Source organism: Colobus angolensis, unplaced genomic scaffold, assembly GCF_000951035.1.
Source record: "Colobus angolensis palliatus isolate OR3802 unplaced genomic scaffold, Cang.pa_1.0 Scaffold167, whole genome shotgun sequence".
Lineage (NCBI taxonomy): Eukaryota > Metazoa > Chordata > Mammalia > Primates > Cercopithecidae > Colobus > Colobus angolensis.
In genome coordinates, this window is record NW_012114788.1 from 1366696 (window position 1) to 1379045 (window position 12350).

At 50.8% G+C, this 12350-nt stretch overlaps 1 protein-coding gene across 3 annotated transcripts in view; it reads left to right on the plus strand.

Annotated features, from left to right (window-relative positions):
* Positions 1-1145: 1145 nt before the first annotated feature.
* The window catches only part of RHBDL3 (rhomboid, veinlet-like 3 (Drosophila)), a 59324-nt gene continuing 48119 nt past the window's right edge, over positions 1146-12350 (plus strand). The window contains exon 1 of one of the 3 annotated variants that reach the window (XM_011937649.1): positions 1146-1267. The gene's annotated coding sequence lies outside the window, so the exon portion shown is untranslated. The remainder of the gene's footprint in view (positions 1268-12350) is intronic. The other 2 variants (XM_011937650.1, XM_011937648.1) reach the window with 2 other exon arrangements.

Below are 12350 nucleotides of genomic sequence, written 5' to 3' on the forward strand. Positions count from 1 at the left end.
CCTGCGGGCTCCCGGAGCTGAGGAAGGAACGGACGCCGCAGAGTCCCGGTCCCTGGCCGTGAAGGCCAGTCTGGCGACCCCTTCCTCCGCTCCCGGGTTAGCTCCCCCTCCGCCCCCGGCACCCGCCTTGTAGCGACTCTGATTGAAATTCAAGCCGGCCCCCGCCTCTGACCCCGGCCGGAGCCGGGAGGGAAAGTGCTGGGAGCGGCTTTGCTCCTAGAAGTAGGCCCGTGAGTCCAAGACCCTGGCTGTGCCAGGGGACGGTCCCCTGGGCGAGAAGAGGGAGGGGCTGCCCCGAGGGCTTCCCCACCCTCTGCTGCTCGGGTCTTCATCCCTCCGGCCCTGCGGGCTGGCCCTGGGAAGCCCTGGGAACTGGAGTTTATTGGGTTAACCTCCCGGGGCTAACCTACAAATAGGGGTGAAAAACCGGGCAGACACCCTGCCCTGCCCACCCCTCCTCCTTAGGGTGGGGAGATGGAAGTGAAACCAGGCTCCCAACCTACACAACCAAAGCGGGAAAGTCTGAATGGGGTTGGGGGATAATTTACCATCTTCTGTCTTTGGCGTCTGCAGTTAAATCACTTCCTTCTGGCCCTAAATCCCTGGCAGAATCTGATGTAGTCACCTCTTAGACTCAGCCTTGGAAGAGAATGGGTGGGCTTCACCGCATTCGGCATTCACCCCCCACCCGCCCGCTCCCACCCAATAAAAACAAAAAACAAAACAAAAAAAACTGCAGGCAAAATGTTAGTGTTTATGCAGAGGTGAGTTCTCCTGTGGGGCAAGGGCCTCTACCCCCCAGCAGGTGAGACCCATTGCGGCAGGGTCTGATGGAATTGCACCTGGCCGTGCTCTCCCAGGCCTGGGAGTAGCTGTGGACATAAGCTTTAGGCAGCAGAAATTATTAGAGGCTCTTGGACATAGTTGGACGCCTTTATTTAGTAATTGTTGAGAATCACTTGTTCTGCCAGTTCCAGAACCAGCAACACCCACCTTGCCGCCCCCGCCCCCACCCCATCCCTTACTGTGAGTTTCCTCCCTCTGCTCAGTGTGGACTCACTGGGGAGCTCCTCCCAGACTTCCCCTGCTCTCCTGTGGCCAGTCCCTGAGCCTGGTCATGACTCTTGGGCAGCTGCTGGGAGGCTATGTCAGAAACATCCGAGGACTACAGAGACCTTCGTGATAAGTGTGTCTTTCTTTCTCTCCTATTCCTTCTCTCCTGCGTGGCCTCCCTCTCTGCCAGCACTGGAAAGTCCTGTTTGATCAGGTATGTGAGCAGTTAACCCCCCACTTCCTTCCAGCCCTCCCTGAAATCGGTCTCAGTCTCCCTGCTTGCGTGGGCTTCCCTAGCTCCGCGCTCCTGAGATGGTGACGTGGGGTGGGGGTGTGGCTTCGTGTATCTCTGGGACTGAACGAGGCTGCTCTCCAGGTATCAGGAGGAAGAGATGGACTCCCCTGAGAGGATCTCCCTCCCGCCTCCTCCCTCCTGTGCTGCACCAGAGCCGGGTTTACACCATATATAAATTGGACGTTATATATTGAATGCCTGGGAAATCCTCCGTATGCCAGGGGATTGCAGTAGGGGGCTGGAGAGGTGGGGGAAGGGCTCGGACTGACAATCCCCCTCCCTTTCTACCTCCACTATGGAGGGTCCGTGGCCACCACTGAGGTCAAATCTCTGCCATCCTTGGGGGCTGACTTACAGTATGGACTCTTTTGAAGGCTGATTCAGTGTTTTTAATTCTGTCATAGGGATGAGGGAGTGCTGGGAGGTTCCAGAGGGAAAATTGTATGTGATTCTTTGTGCAATGCCTGGAGTCTAGGTGTAGGGAGTGGGGTTGGGGGTGCCAAGTACTGGCTTTTGAACCTGGAGATGGACATTTGACCTTCAGCAAGGAAATGGTTCTCCTCTTTGCTTAGCATTCGTGGTGGGTGCTGTTATGTGCTTCCTTCTCCCTCTTTGCCCCATGTTGGAGGATAGTTGAGTGCTGTGGTCCTGGGATGAGAATGATTGTGCCATGAAGTTTGTGCACCTTTAAGAAATTGGTGTGAGTGGGCCAGAGGGAATGTGTTGGGTTGGAGAAGAAGATAAAGCTGAAAAATTAGCTTGAACCAGGGCTTCGTGGTAGGCAGGGGAAGCCTTAGAAAGTTTTTTTAGCAGGGTCCTTATGGGATCCAAGCCAGGCTTGGGAAAGCTCCAGTGTCTTAGGGGACAAATGGTGAATGGCCTGCAGGGACCAGGGAAGCTAGGCAGTAGCTGGAGCACTGAATGGAGGCAAGAAGGTGACAATGAGGATGGACAGGAAGAGGGACATGGAGATGGAAGAATTGGAAGCTCTTAATAGACCATAGATGAGGGGAACCACATATCTAACTTTGAGATTCTGAACCTAGGAGGGAAAGAAAAAGTTGGAGTGGGGCCAGGTGTGGTGCCTCACACCTGTAATCCCAACACTTTGAGAGGCTAATGCAGGAGGATCACTTGAATCCAGCAGTTCAAGACCAGCCTGGCACACAAAGTGAGACCTCATCTCTACAAAAAATTAAAAAATTAGCCAGGCATGGTAGCACACTCCTGTGGGTCCAGCTACATGGAAGACTGAGGCAGGGGGATTGCTTGAGCCCAGGAAGTTGAGGCTGCAGTGAGCCACGATCGTGCTACTGCACTCCAGCCTTAGTGACAGAGTAGGACCCTGTCTCAAAACAAAAACAAAAAACAAGTTGGAGTGCAGAGAGACGTTGGCAAAAATGACAACTTTGGTTTGAGACAAGTTCAGTTAGAGGAGCCAGCTGGTTGCAGATGCCGGAGTGGGCGTGATGACACTGAATTGCAGTGTGAAAGGCCTGGGGTGAGGATTTGGGGTTATCATCCACATTAACCACGAGGCCTGGCTGTGGTTTGAAGTTCAGAGCATGCACTGGGTCCTGTCCTGACGGGTAGAGCATCTCTCCCTCTGGCTCCTAAGAGTACAGCAGCTGCTGGCCTGATGCCCCAAGGCAGGAGGGAGCCCGCTGCGCCACTGCCACCACTACCACCAAGCTGCCAGCCCTTCACACCTCCTGCCAGATTTAGAATCAGAACCTAGAACAAAGTGTATCGTTCTTTTTTTTCTCTGTCTGTGTCTATCTTTCTCATTTGATTTATTTCCTTTGCCAGTCCTTGTGTGTATGTGTACATTTTAAAACAAACCATTTGGGTGAAAGGAAGAGAGCTTTTAGTAGGAAGAATTTGGAACTCAAGGGAATGTGTAGCACCTGATAGTAGCTAGTGGTCTATGAAATCCAATTTTTCCAACTGAAGGTGGATCCTGGGTGTCACAAAGAGCATACCCCTGCTTCTGGGAGGCCTGCCCAGAATTAATTCTAGGAAAGAAATTAGGCCAGGCACAGTGGCTAATGCCGGTAATCCTGGCATTTTGGGAGGCTGAGACAGGAGGATGGCCTCCCAAAAAGTGAGACCCTTTCTCAAAAAAAAAAAAAAAAAAAAAAAAGAAGCAAGCAACCCTGATAGGTCAAACTGCAGTCACGGATGGGACATGACGCCCATCAGAGTCCCTGTAACCACAAGTGGCTCTGGAGTTCACCTTCCAGAGATCAGTGGCATGGGAGGCTAGAACCAGTCAAGCATCTCCTCCCTCCCTTCTTGGGTCGAGCAGACACCAGTGGTCACCCAGTTTAAAACTGGGATCTGTTAGGATCTGTTTTCCAGGTGTTAGGGATGGATTAGACCAGTCCCTCTGTACTGCCTGGTTCTTCAGTATGTGGAGTAGCCTTGATCTAGCATGACACCAACTGGACCCCAAGGGCTAGAAGCCATGGCGTTGGTCTTGTTGGTCCTATATGGTCACCCTTGAACTAAATGGCCAGGATACCTTTTGTGGGAATTGGAAGTGATGAAAGCAGGTGACCCCAGTCCCATGGAATCTTCTGTGTCTCCCTCCCTGGCATTCTGGCATTTGGCCCGCTCAAGCAGGAGTATAGCAGGGTCAATCCATGCCATGCACCCTCACTCCCCCGTTTCTTCCCGACGGGTCCCAGAAGTTACAGCTGGCGAGAGACCTGCAGGTCATCAGTTCAACTCAGTATGTTCCATGTGTTCATGTCCTGTTCAGACTTCTTCTTGAGGGAATGGTCTTTTAACATTTTGGAGATCTTGATGGTTTTCCTAAATATTTAAGTAGATTTAAAATTTACCATAAATATTAGTCTGTTGTTATAGTATAATATCATAGCAAAGATGTTTTATTTTTCTGACTGGGTGCTCACACCTGTAATCCCAACACTTTGGGAAGCCAAGGTGGGCAGATTGCTTGAGCCCAGGAGTTAAAGAGCAGCCTGGGCAGCAGAGCGAGACCCCATCCCTGTTCTTTAAAAGTTAAAAAAAAAAAATTTGTTAAAGAAAAAAGTCTTATTTTCTGTGGAATCTGTTGAGCTTTTCCTTCATGATTCCTTCTGTTGCTTCAGACCTGAGATAGTTTTCATCCCTCCCCAGATCTCATAAATATGCCCTTCTATTTCCTACTACTTTTTCTATGATTTAAGACATCATATAACCCTGTACTCCACCTGCATCTGATTCCTATCCAGCTATGCTAGCATCACTTATTAAGTAAGCCTTCTTTATTATATTGTTTGAGAAATGTTATTTGGTAAATTTTTGTGTGTGGTTGGGTTTATTTTTTATTTCTGATTTATGCCACTGGTATTTATAATTTTGCACAGGTAATGTCCCCTTTAGTTATCGCCTTATATCTGTTCCATATGTTTCTGAAAAGCTTCCCTTTTTCGGGTTATGCTTTGATAGTCTTATTCTCAGTCCTTTCCTGAATCCCAGGGAGCTTTGATCCAAGGTCAAATATTTAGTCAAAGGCCAAATAGCGAGGCAGTGACAGATATGGGACTGGAGCCCAGTTAACCCACAAAGGGCTTCTTGGGTTGGAAAAGTCATTTCCAGGTTTACCAGTAAAAATGCCTCCAAGATCTCTGAATGTTTAATGAACAAAAGGGTTTGGAGCAGAGTTCTGTTAAGTCAACAAAGCACAATTGCTTTCAAGCTCAAAAGAACAAAAGGGAAAAGGCAAAATTGAAAGTAACTTGACTGTCTTCCTTTTTCCCTTCTCACTGGGAGCCTGTGTTTCCTAGACCCCCAAAAGTGACCCCAATTTTGCTAATCTCCCAGAAGGAAAGCAGATAAGTACTATCTCACCAAAATTATAAACATAAACATGTGCTACGATGAGCAGAAGGCATGGGGCCACCGCTTAAGTTGGTTGCTGGAGGCAGAAACTTGGATTTGGAGTCAGATAGACCTGGGTTCAAGTCTTACTCACTTTGTGGTTGGACGTAATTACATTAGCTCTCTGAGCCTCAGTTTCCTCCTCTGTAAAATGGGGACAGTAAGGTTTAACTCCAGGGTGACTATAAGAATTAAATGGAAGTGGAAATTCCATTTTGCAATATCTGATTCGCAGTGGACATTCAACAAATGTATCTTCATTGAGAATCAGAATTAGATTGGAGAAGCACAAGGACCACTTCTGAGATCCAGGCCCCTGTGAGGAAGGCAGCTCCTCAAGAGATACTTCTGAGCCCAGAGGATTTTTCTGCTTTCTGTCTTCCAGTGTCTCCCCTTCCCAGCGCCCTGCCCTCCAGCCTGGGGCTGTTCCCTTGGCCTGACTTCATTTGTAGTCCCCGCTTCAAGCTGGCTTAAGGGTGTTCTGATAAGACCCCTGAAGGGATTAGCAAGGAGCTGCAGAGAAAACGCCTGCCCCAGAGATAGGGTGTTGGCCACCCCCAGAACTCACAATTAGCCAACACTGCAGGGTTCCCAGAGAGGAACAAAGGCATGGGATAAACTGGAGTCCTTGGGCTCTGCACCCCCAACTCCTTATCAGGTGGCCTCTAGGACCCTTGAGGCTGTGGACTGCTCTCCACCACAGAGCCTGCTTCCCTACCTTGCTCCTGCCCCAGTGACCCCATCAACTATACTGACATTAACCCTTTTATTCCTGACCACTCACAGAAATGCATTTGATTGCTTTGGGCAACAGGGCCGAGGGTTCTGAGATTGAATGTGGCCTGGCTGCCTTCCTGACACATAATAGATACACACGTTTGAGCGAATGACAGGTCGAACTACACCTCTGCATGCATTGTCTTGGATTAAAATATCCTCCCCAGGAGCAGGCCCTGACTGTGCAGCTACGACACTCATGGCAGCCCCTCTGCCATCGTATGGCTGCTGCTACCTCAAGGAATATAAGTTATTAGAAGGTCGATGGAGTCATCTTGTCCAGTCTGCTCATTTTGTTTTTGCTTGTTTGTTTGTTTATTTGTTTTGAGACATAGTTTCACTCTCGTTGCCCAGGTTAGAGTGCAGTACCGCGATCTCGGCTTACCGCAACCTCCACCTCCCGGCTTCAAGCGATTCTCCTACCTCAGCCTCCCGAGTAGCTGGGATTACACGTGCCCGTCACCACGCCTGGCTAATTTTTTGGTATTTTTAGTAGAGACGGGGTTTCACCATGTTGGCCAGGCTGGTCTCAAACTCCTGACCTCAGGTAATTCACCCGCCTTGGCCTCCCAAAGTGCTGGGATTACAGACGTGAGCCACCGTGCCGGCCCCGTCTGCTCATTTTGCAAATGAGGAAACAGAAGTCAGTGGCCTACTGAGTTCACTTGGTGCAATAGAGCCAGAGCCGAGACTAGATCCCAACCCTGCTTTCTATCTGAACTGTGTTCCTGCCACCAGGCCGTTCACTTAGTTAGTGCCTTGAGTAATCAAAGCAGGTGGAGAGGACACACATCTAGGTCAATTCCCAATTCTGCTCCTACTAGGTGTGTGGCAATGGGCAAGCCAGGTGACCTCTCCAGGCTTCAGTTTTCTCATCCGTAAAGTGCCGGACAAATACCTTCCCCTCCACGTTGTTGTGAAGACAGGATGCTGTGTGTATAGTGCTTGGCACAGTATGTAGTGAGCACCTCATAAATACTACTGGGTGTTAAATTTAAAGAAATCTTAAAAAGACATATAATAGAGTAGGGTTTTTTTGTTTTTGTTTGTTTATTTGTTTGTTTTGTTTTTTTGAGGCAGAGTCTCACCCTATTGTCCAGGCTGGAGTGCAGCGGTGCAATCTCGGCTCACTGCAACCTCTGTATCCCGGGTTTGAGTCATTCTCCTGCCTCAGGCTCCCAAGTAGCTGGGATTACAGGCATGTGCAATCACGTCTGGCTAATTTATGTATTTTTAATAGAGATGGGGTTTCACCATGTTGGCCAGGCTGGTCTTGAACTCCCAACCTCAAGTGATCTGCCTGCCTCAGCCTCCCAAAGTGCTGGGATTACAGGCATGAGCCACTGCGCCCGGCCAGACCTCGGTCTTGAATCAGTGTTCAGAGCCCCAGTTGGGGTTCCTTCCACCATATCAGGCTGCCTGCTTTAGGGAAGAAGCTGAAAAATCACATTCCCCCTGAACTTCCCAGAGAGAAAGGAGAGAAGGTTTTGGACAAAAGCTGCCTGGGGAGTGTTGTGCATGGCAGAGGGTGAAGGATGAGATGAGGTGTCTGGCCACCAGGTGGACAGGGCTGGCACTCCTCTGTCTAGTGTTCTGATCTGGCAGTTCCTGCTGGAGCTTTACTTAGTGGGCTGTCATGACATTGGGGCCATTGTCTTGTGCTAAAGAAATGAGTCCATGTGTGTCTTAAGCTGTGAACAACTAGAGGTAGCCCCCATCACCGTTCCCCAAGCTTTTGTGAAGCAAGGTACAGGTTGAAATCAGTATATTTGAGTCAGTAAATATTCTTTGATGGAGCAAACATTGGATGTCTAACTGCGTGCATATAAATTTGTTGTCTCATTTTGATCTCTCAGCAGCCCTGTGAGGTGTGTGGTGCTGCACCTCAAAAGAGGAAACTGGCTTGGTGCCGTAGCTCACACCTGTAATTCTACCACTTTGGGAGGTTGAGATGGGAGGATAGATTACTTGAGGCCAGGAGTTCAAGACCAGCCTGGTCAACATAACAAAACCCGTTCTCTATTTAAAATAAAAAAGAGGAAAGTGAGATTTGAGGGGGTAGAGTTTGCCCAAAGACAGCAGTGAGGACCTTCTTCTGCAGTCGCATATGCGTGCAAGCGTGCGCGTGTGTTCATGTGTGTGTGTGCATGTGTGTGTCCCCACAAGGCTTCTGCGTGGCTCCTGAAATGGGCCAGGAGATGCAGGAACAGCTGAGCACCCTTTATCCTTCCAGCCCTTTATCCTGCCTGCCATGCACCCCCTCTGCATCTTGCTCCGCTCCTTCTCCCTGGATCTGTTGGCTCTCTCTCCTCTGGGGGACCAGAGGGACCCTTTGGTGGCTGCCAGGAGAAGCAGCAGTGGCCAGAGGTTTAGGCTGAAGGGGAGGGATGGGGTGATGTCAGACCTCTCCCTGCTGACATTCACTCTCCACTCCCTGCCTGCAGCTCCCTTGAGACTCCTGGGCTTCATGGCCATGACTCGGCTTCAGTCCCCAGGCGGCATGTCAGGCTGGGCCGGATGACTCAGCGTGGATGTTACATCTGCTCCTCCCGGGTACCCAAGGGCCTCTGAGTCACAGCCCCCAGCAGCCCCCTCAGTGGCCTGGCAAAGGCAGGGGCCAATCTGGAATGGGGAGGGAGCTGTCTGTGCTCCTGGGAGTCCTTGTGAGGAGGTCAGAAGGAAAAGGGGCCTGCAGGAGTCCCCCAGGGGCGGGAAGGAATAGACCCAGTGGTGGAGGAGGCAGTCCCCCACCCCATGCTGCCCACCCCACCCATCCCCAGCTGCATGCCTTCCAGGGAAGGTGTGTGGTCGTTTCTTGCCCTCACTGCCCAGGTATTGGGAGAGCTGGGTGGTTTTCTGGAAGCATGCCAATTGTCAAGGGCTCAGGCTGAGTTCAGGCCAGGATCCCTGTCTCTCCCTAATCAGCCTACCTACCCCCATCCTAGGGTTCGGCTGTTTGACTTAGGGCAAGGGGGATGCTCAGGGGGCCGCCTGGGAGGAGCCCCATTAGAGGGCTGCGCTGCCTCCCCCACCCCTCTATGGTGGCAGCTGAGGGAGCAGAAATAATACAACTGGGAATCCTGGAGGCTTCTCCAGCCGTCAGGAGCCTGGCCTGGCCAGATCCCAGGGGAGTAGGGGTCACAAGGGCCCCTCATGCCTCCATCTGGGGAGGCTGGAGGACAAGAGGTATCAGAACCTGGTTTTAAGAGCTGGTCTCTCTCCTTCCCACAGAGGCTTGAGGTCTCTGAAAACCCACTCCCAGCCCCAGCTTGAAGCAGTGCCTCAGACAGTGGGCATGTCTCTGAGTACCTCAATTTCTGCATCTGTTAAATGGGACGAACCAGACTTGCTCTAGGGTTGGCATGAGAACAGAAACAAAAACAAATTGTGAAAGTCAGTATTTTAAAGAGTCAGGGGAAAAGGTCAGGGGAAAGTGTGAGGTGGTTTTCTCTATGGGCGAATTAGCATCCTCATTTGCAAGAAAGCAGAACTGGAAGAGAAAGCTCCTACTCCCCTAACCTCCCTGCTGACCTCGGCAGCTGCAGCCTGGACCTAATTTATGGGGCTGTAAATATCCATGAATGGGCCAGAGTTTCCTGGTGGGCTCTGGCCGTTGGGTGGGGAGAGCTCTACTGAACCATAAACCCCTGGGCAGCCTCGTTAATTCTGCTCTGCTCAGAAGCTGGGTAATGAGGCAGGGGGCTAGCAGATGAGCCACGGTAACCTTCGCTACCACCCACCAGAGGGGAGAGACAGCTGCCTGCACCGTACTCCAACCCTAGCACCAGACTCCAGCCCTAGCACACGTGCCTGTGTTCATTTCCCAGGGCTCATTCTGCCTTGGTATGTGTGCACGGGAGAAGACAATGGGGATCCGGGTTCCCTGCTCTAGATCCCAGGTCTCTACCTTCCTGGCCCAAGAGGTCTCTACCCCAGTGGCAGCTGGTTCCTTGGCCCCAGGTACTGCCTTTGAGGTCCTTGAGCGTGCTCACATCCCTCCCTGAGGTCCAGGACCTGTCTAGATCATGGACAGGGAGAGGGTCCTCCTGGGAGAGAGAATTCAAGCCTTGGAGGCTGGAGTACGGTGCTAGGGCTGGAGGAGACATGTATTTGTCCTGGAAATGCAGCTAATGAAAATCACACATACATCATAGACACAAGAAGATAGAGGTATGCCCTTCTTTCTCTCGTGCTTTCCTGCTGCTGGGCAAATTCTGAAGCTTTGGCCTGGCTCCTGGGCCGGCCCCTGGGAGGGGAGAAGCAGTGCTGCTGTCCTGGGTGCTGAGCAGGCAAATCCCAGCTCCAGCAGGGTTTGCTCCCTGAGAGCTCAGCTCAGCGGCCCCATTAGGCCAGTCACAGACTCCTCAGCCTCTCCTGGGGCCTGGTGTCCCCAGTCAACCCGCAGGCTGGGCCTGGAGCCGACAGACTTCTAGCATTGCTTGAAGACTCCAGCAAAGCGTCAGCTGCCCGGAGAGCCTGTGCTACTCGTGGGGCGGAAGTGAAAGGCTCTGCTTCTGAACCAGCGGCAAAGGGGCTGGGTTCACCAAAGGGAAACATGACTGCTGTGGACTCATGCCTTGTTCCCAAAGAGTGTTCCATCGAGTGTTGCTGTGAAAAAATACTATGACCAAAGGTCAAATAAGTTTGAAGAATGCTGGGCTGAACAAAATCAGACAGGTTTCTCCAGCCTGAGACCTTGCAGAGTCCGCGATATGGTGCATTATGACCCTCCAAGAGGGTTTTCTATTTGTAGGACCACAGAACCCTTATTTCAGGTACCATCAGGTACCTGGTATTCCACAGGACACACATGGGGAAATGCTTAAACATCAGCCGGGCGCGGTGGCTCACCCCTGTAATCCCAGCACTTCGGGAGGCTGAGGCAGGCAGGTCACGAGATCAGGAGCTGGAGACCAGCCTGGCCAACATGGTGAAACTCCGTCTCTACTAAAAATACCAAAAATTAGCGAAGTGTGGTGGTGGGTGTTGTAGTCCCAGCTACTCAGGAGGCTGAGGCAGGAAAATTGCTTGAACCTGGGAGATGGAGATTGCAGTGAGCCAAGATCTTGGTGATCATACCACTGCACTTCAGCCTGGTGACAGAGTGAGACTCCATCTCAAAAAAAATAAAAATAAAAATAAACTCGGGCTATGTTTCATTCAACTGAACAAGACAGAGAAAAACAAGGGAGGGCAAGATGGGACCAACCAGCACAGTGGAGGAATCCTGAACTGTTTCTATCTTGACCGCGAACTCACTGTCTGACCTGGACTAGTTTATTTTGTTCCTTTTGCCCTCTGCACCCGTTTCCCCATAAAATGAATGTGATGCCTGGGCCACAGTTGATCCTTAGTGAATATGTGTTAGGTGGACACGTAAGAGGATCGGATGACGGTCTCTCAAACTCTCTTTAGCCATAGCACTCTAGTGATGGGGGAGAGTGCAGGCTCTCACCCCTCTGCCTGGATGTGAATCCATCTGCACCGATGACCAGCCGTTCACACTTGGGCACCCCAGCTCTTGGTGCCTTGGTTTCCTCTCCTGTAAAATGGAGCTCACAGTAGTATCTACCTCTTAGGGTTCCTGTGAGGTCTATATAGGGGGGACCACTCTCAAAGTGACCAAGTTAGGACATTTGAGAGTGAAGGAGCCACTGTAAATCACACTCAAGGCCGGCATGGTGGCTCACGCCTATAATCCCAGCACTTTAGGAGGCCAAAGTGGGAGAATTGCTTAAGGCCAGGAGTTCAAGACCAGCTTGGGCAACATACCTAGACCCTGTCTCAAAAAAAAATAAAAAGAAATTAAAAATTAGCCAGCTATGATAGCACATGACTGTGGTCCCAGCTACTCATGAAACCAATGCAGGAAGATTGCTTGAGCCCAAGAATTCAAGGTTGTGGTGGGCTATAGTCACACCACTGCACCCCAGCCTGGGCAACAGAGCAAGATCCTGTTGTTTCTTAAACACGAACAATAATAATTATTATGCTTGAACAACAAGTGTATGCCAGGACTGTCACAGAAAAACCAGGATGTGTGGTGGCCTGAGGTTTCAGTCAAGGGTTGCCTGATACACAGCAAACTTTCCACATATATCAGCGCTTATCGTGTTGCTGTTCACTGGGATAGTATGCAGAAGGTCAGCACATAAACTAGCTCTGAATGGAGCTGCCCTGCCTAAGGAGAGCTAGGGGCTGCTCCTCAGTCCCCTCCCCAGCACCTCTGGGCTTTGGAGGCCCCATAGCCCCTAGAACTCTGTAGTGCAGTTTGAAAACCACTGAGTTTCCCTCCTGCTTTCCTGTACCGTGATTCTTTTTTTTTTTTTTTTTTTTT